This window comes from Quercus suber, unplaced genomic scaffold (assembly GCF_002906115.3).
Source record: "Quercus suber isolate HL8 unplaced genomic scaffold, Cork oak 2.0 scaffold_1216, whole genome shotgun sequence".
In the NCBI taxonomy this organism is placed as follows: Eukaryota; Viridiplantae; Streptophyta; class Magnoliopsida; order Fagales; family Fagaceae; genus Quercus; species Quercus suber.
In genome coordinates, this window is record NW_027070611.1 from 1 (window position 1) to 6,504 (window position 6,504).

Genomic DNA, 6,504 nt, shown 5'->3' on the forward strand with positions numbered 1-6,504 from the left:
AAGAAACGTGTATCCACACGCGCAAAAATCTGAGAAAATACACATGAGATATTCTACCATAATAGGTATTCAAGAATCAGTACATGAAATTTAATGAATTTGAAAGAAAATTGTATTGAGAAGAATCTGTATGGAATTAGTGATGAGTCCTATTTGTGTAAGGGTCCCCGATATGTAACTGCTTAAGATATCATCTTACCACCTTCTATGCAAATTGTTGAAATACACAGCATATATCTAACCTAATAAAACAATTATTTGTATATTAAATTACAAATCGAAAGGGATCATGGATATCATATAAAAACAATAAAATAACTCTCAAGATGGAAGTTATCCTATCGACACTGTATTCATGCCTGTTCAAAATGCAAACCATAGTATTCATTTCTTATGTAAATGGGAATGAAAAACAAGAAGATACTTTTTCTCGAAATATGGACAAATGGAAGTTTAACTCCTAAAGAAGCACTTCATGAAGCCTTATGCATTGATTAAGTTATTTATTCCATTTTTACATGCGGAAGAAGAAAAATTACACTTAGAAAATAATCAACAAAAAGTTAGTTTACCCTTTTTTACTTATCATGATAGATTGGCTAAACTAAACAAAAATCAACAGAAATAGCATTGAAATCCATTTTTATAGACCAATCAGAATTGCCCCCTAGAATTTATAATTGCCTCAAAGGGTCCAATATACATACCCTCTTGAGACCTTTTAAATAACAGTCAAACCAACTTTATGAAAATGAAACATTTTCGTAGAGAAGACATAAAACATATATTGGACATTCTCGGAATAGAAAAGGATTTCATATAAATTTTAAATCCATTGGATTTCATCTTTTTTTTTTTTTTTATTAGTTAGGCAAAAACTTTAGAAAAAATGGGTTTGAATCTTTAGCACAATCCATAACTTAGAATAGATCCAAAATTGAATTATTGCAGAGATGTATCTAAGGAATAGTCGCTACAAAGTGAATTCCCCATAGATACACATGTCGTGATATTTATTTCACAATTGAATCAATTTAAAAAATACCTAAAGTAAGGATATATCAATAGGTAATGTTGCTCCAATACCCAACCAAAGGGCAACTTGTGGTACCAATCAAAAAGATTGTTGTTGCTATTGGATGATGAAATGGATTTTGGAATTTATTAACATTCTCCCAAAAAGGTACTGTTAATAAAACCCGGGTACTAAAACCAATAAAAGAACCCCCAATAACTTATTAGGCACTGTACGAATTATTTGAAATATGGAAAGAAATACCATTCGGGCAATATTTCTAAAGGAGTTGCAAATGGATCCATGGGTTCACCAATCATTGATGGTTCTAGAAATGCTAAGCCTACATTACATGCAATAGTTCTAGAATTACTATTGGAAAAATATATAAAGATCATTGGCCATGCAGGTTCTCCATAATAATTATGACCCATACCTTTAGCCAACTTAGCTCTTAATACAGGATCGTTCAAGTCAGGTTTTTTTGTTATTGTGATAGGTGACTTATTATAGATTCATCCCCTGAGGGAACCGGACATGATAATTTTTCATCATCCGGGTCGAGCACAAATCAAACGAATGCAAGTAATTTTGTTCTTACAGGTAAATGCTTAATCCAAGTAGGCTTACAAAGTTGACCATGATCAAGCACTTTCTAGGTCGTCTCAGACCTTGCGATTGCCTTTTCTTCCCCAAAAATAAAAATAAAATATCGAGACTTCTTTTACATACAAAAGATTTACTTGTTACTAATAGGGTCTAGCTCCCATTCTTCTTTAGATCCCTTGTTTCACTCTGATAGTATTATATATATATATATATATGGGGCAATGCAAAGGAAATGAATTCATTTCCATACTATATAAGTTAAGTAAAATAGATAAAACATAATATGGGTTATGACGTATCATCTATTCGACCAGATCTTATGGAGCCTGCTTATGCATGATATGAGACATGTCAAGGCTGATCATAGAAAAGATTCTCTTTAAGTAGTGAACCAGTCTATCCTTCATATGGGGCTTACATAGTAGTTGGAACAAAGACACATTTCGTTGTGAATTCAAATAAATGTGGCAGATAGGCATATATCTACACGGACTAATCAATAGTTCGAGTCACACACTCCCATAATCCATTTTATCGTTAGAAAATTCACTTCAACCATTAGTGCCAAATAAATAATACAATTTTGCGGGGTTGAAGAAAAGATCCAAATACATGTTTATTCTTTTCAATAATCCATATTTATAACAATGAAATCCTATTGTTCCTATTGTTCCTACCCTGAGTGAAGTGATAAGTGACTGATTAATATCTATGATCTATAATACTATTTCTTCTCTATAAAGGACCAGAGATGCCTTGCTTATGTATCATTGGGAAGTGCATTAACATAAGTACAATAGTAAGTAGAGCTAATATAAAAGTGGTAAACTATAAAAACGAGTCAAGTGGATTGTCCTACACTAGCACTTCCGCGCAATAACTCTACCAAGGCGATCCTATTAGAGGAATAGCTTTGGTACGCCTGTTACAATTTTGATTGCCTAATAACCAATTTGGTCCCGAGGTAAGGAATAACCAGTCACACCAAAGATGCGATCAATACAACCAAAACTACACTTGTAACCCAAGTCAATTCACAAGGTTTTTTAAAGCCACCAATGAGATACACACGAAATACATGCAGGATCATCATTAGCACCATCATACTTGCGAACCATCGATGAACTGATCGGATTAACCAACCAAAGTTAGCTTCAGCCATTATAAATTGAACGGAAGCAAAAGCATAGTAACCGTTGGGGGACAGTAAAAAGTAATAGCAAATCCCATAGCTACTTGTAACAAGTGTAAATCCGCCTATACAATAAAATATGTTCACATGGGGAGGGACATATTTACTAGTTATATCATTGCAATCACCTGAATCTCAAGACATTCTTCGAACCAATCATATACTTTTTGATAGGTAAATCCAGGGAACTCCCCCTCTGAGAATCGTATATGAGAATTTGATTTCGTACGGCTCAAACAAAAACCACCCAAATATTGGCTAGAATGGATATGTGTAATAAAAAGTTTGAAACTTATTTATCTTTCCTCCTATGATTCACTCTTTCTTTTTCTCTAAAGATACGAAAGAATAAAAATCTGAGAGCTCTTCTTGTGGTTATAATGCTAAAAAATATCAAGTTGGCTCATTCATCTTTATGTTGATTGTTATAGGCCTCTTGAATCCTCTATTTACCTTTTTTTTTTCTTTATTTGTTATTCTTGTTATTCTTATTTGTGTGTAACATGGTTTTACTTCTGTTTTCTTCATTATTGATAGGAATCGATTAAAACCTCAGATTCATACTACAACTACAATGATTAAGAAAACCTTCAAGCTAAGTCCAAAAATTCCTGATTAAGAATCGTTGGATCATCACTTATTCAATGAATGAATATATTGAATAAAAAATTCAAAGAAGGTTTGTCCCTTAATTAAAATAAGCATAAACGGGAAAAAAATAAAAATCTGTCTATTTATCACTTCTAACTCCCTTTTTTAACTATTTGGGGTTAACTCTTTTTTTTTTTTTGGGAGTTTAGCTCGTGAGGTCTTAATATAAAATATGAATCATAGTTAGAATAGTTTGTAATCTATTTCCTATATTCCGCGCGTTCTAGATACTAGAATGAATATCCGACGAGGTAAAACCATCTGTATCAAGATGACAGAACCACTCTTTGTAGTATCCATAGGATCAATTATAACAAGTCACACACTCATATTCTGAAACTATAGAAACAAAGAAATTTCACGGTCGAACTATCCAAAAATAGAATGGGCTAAAAACGACCTAAATGATTAACTTTGTAGTGAAAAGCGATTTAGTAGTTCTTGTGAATCTAATTCATTGAAATTCCATCCTGTAAAATGGAAGAATTATAAATCTCCAAAATAATAGATAGGAATATCACAAATAGAGCCATTGCAATACCCATCAAAGGAGTAGTTCCCCTAACTTGTAGCTACTTTACCATATTTCGAATTCAGTGGTTTTAATAAATCCCCTGCAATGGTTCCTCTTGGACCAGATCTAGAACTATTCTCAACAGTTTGTGTAGCCATAAATCCTATTTTGTATTCAGTGAGAGCCATTGACTTTGTATTCCATTATATTGTAAATAAATGATCTTAGCATAGATCCATTATGTCTTAAAATATATAATAATGGAAGCAGTAACCTTAGTTGCCATCTCTATACCTAGTTTACTTGCAAGTTTTACTGGTACGCCTTATATACTGATTTTGGGCAACCCTCTCAACAACTAAGAGATCCATTCAAGGAACATGGAGACTAATTGAAGTAACGAGCCTCCAATATTGGAGGCTCATTACTTCAATCGAGATAATAAAAATCATTTCATCTTTTTAGTTGGAACTTTAGGTGGTTCCCAAAAAAAGATGGTGAAAAATATTATTCCCAGAGTCGAGTCTTAAAGGAATGTATAAACCAATGCTTCCATAGATTCGATTTTGGTTTACAATTATAGCTTCCATGCCTGTTTATTTTGGGTCATCTCCTGGATAACTAAAGAGAAAGAGTCAAAGAAAGGGCAAAGGCAGATTCAAATCAAGATTTATCTGGCTCCCTGTCTATGTTAAATCACAAAAAAAAAAAGTAAGAAATCAATCTTGTATCAAACTACTTGTCATCTTGTAGATGGATCCTCAAGTTTTTGGAGTGTTCCAAATTCTACTTGAGCATCCAAATTGGGTCAATACTGGCAAAAACATCTCAGAACAAGTTCTAGCGCCATGCCAAATATGTCCGAAGAAGAACAGCAAAGCAAATGAAGCATGGCCAAAAGAAAACCAACCCCTTAGACTGCTATGAAAAACACCATCAGACTTCAAAGTAGCAAGATCTAATTCAAAAAATTTTCCCAATTAAGCACGTCGAGCATATTTGTCACAGTAGCAGGATCACTATAACTGACTCCATTCAGTTCACCACCATAGAACTCCATAGTTACACCTACTTGTTTGACACTATACTTCAACTCTGCCCTTTGAAACGAAACATCGACTTTAACAATATCGTCTCCATCTACCAAAACAACTGGAAATGTTTCAAAAAAAGTGGGCATACGACATACAAAAAGTTCACGTCCTTCCTTATCTCTAAAGATAGGGTGTCCTAACCACCTAACAGCTATTCCATCCCTGTTGTCCATTGAGCCGCTCTAAAAATCCCCCCTTTGCCAGATTATTACCTATGTAATCATAAAAAGCCAATTTTTCAAGAATTTTAGACCAAGCCTCTGATAAACTTTGATTTTTGGCTATCCCAACGCTAACTCTTCAATATATTTCTAGTATCCCTGATCCCATTGATAACAAGTAGGACCAAATAATTCAATCGAGGTAGTTGCTGAATCATACCACATAGTTCAGCCAACAACAAAAGCGGTAAAAAGATAGCAGCGATAATGCTGGAAAGGACAGTTTCAATATTCCCATGCATAATCTTTTGTATAGACGTTGAGGCAGACAGACACTAAGATGGAATAGGCCGACTAATATGCCCAATGTCCCTACTGCAATATGATGAGAGGCTAGTCCTCCCAGAACAAAAAGGATCAAAACCTTCCACACCCCACGCTGGATTTATAGATTGTACCCTTTCGGTTAGTCCATAAGGATCAGACACCCATATTCTAGGACCATACAACCCCGTTACATGAAATGCACCAAACCCAAAACAAGCCAACCCTGAAAGAAATAAATGAATTCCAAAAATCTTAGCTAAATCTAAAGAAGGTTTTCCTGTACGTTCATAATATTTCTAGATCCCAGTACACCCAATGCCAAATAGTTGCCAAAAAGCATAAGCCAGAAAACACAATATGTGCCCCAGCCATACTTTCGTAACTCCAAATACCCAGATTTGTTATAGTACCTCCTGTGTTACTCCAACCGCATCATGAATTGGTTATTCCTAAACAAGTCATGAAGGGTATAACAAACATACCCTGTCTCCACATTGGATTAAGAACGGGGTCAGAGGGATCAAAACAGCTAATTCGTATAGAGCCATCGAACAGCCCAACCAGCAACTAGAGTTATATGCATTATATGAACAGAAATCAAACAACCCTGATCATTCAATACGACGGTATGAACACGATACCAAGGCAAACCCATGGAAATACACCTTTAATCAACGAATAAGAGACACTATGTAACTTTATTGCATTGTAAAAAGTAAAAAAAACTTTGCTCTGGATCCACTTTTTCGATAGATTTTCTCGAGGAAAGAATTAATATTTGTTCTATTCTTTTAGTAATAATAATAATAGATAGTAATAATAGACGAATTCCATTTTTAGGAACAAAAATAAGCAAATCTATTCTATACCCGATAAGTACCAATACGCAGTGGTAGAGGGGATTGATCCCACTTAATTTTCTCTGAGTGAAGACATACCCA

At 34.2% G+C, this 6,504-nt stretch overlaps 1 pseudogene; it reads right to left on the bottom strand.

The window, feature by feature from the left end:
- Window positions 1–4,723: 4,723 nt before the first annotated feature.
- Window positions 4,724–6,218, bottom strand: LOC136065839 (photosystem II CP47 reaction center protein-like; annotated as a pseudogene).
- Between the last annotated feature and the right edge of the window lie 286 nt (window positions 6,219–6,504).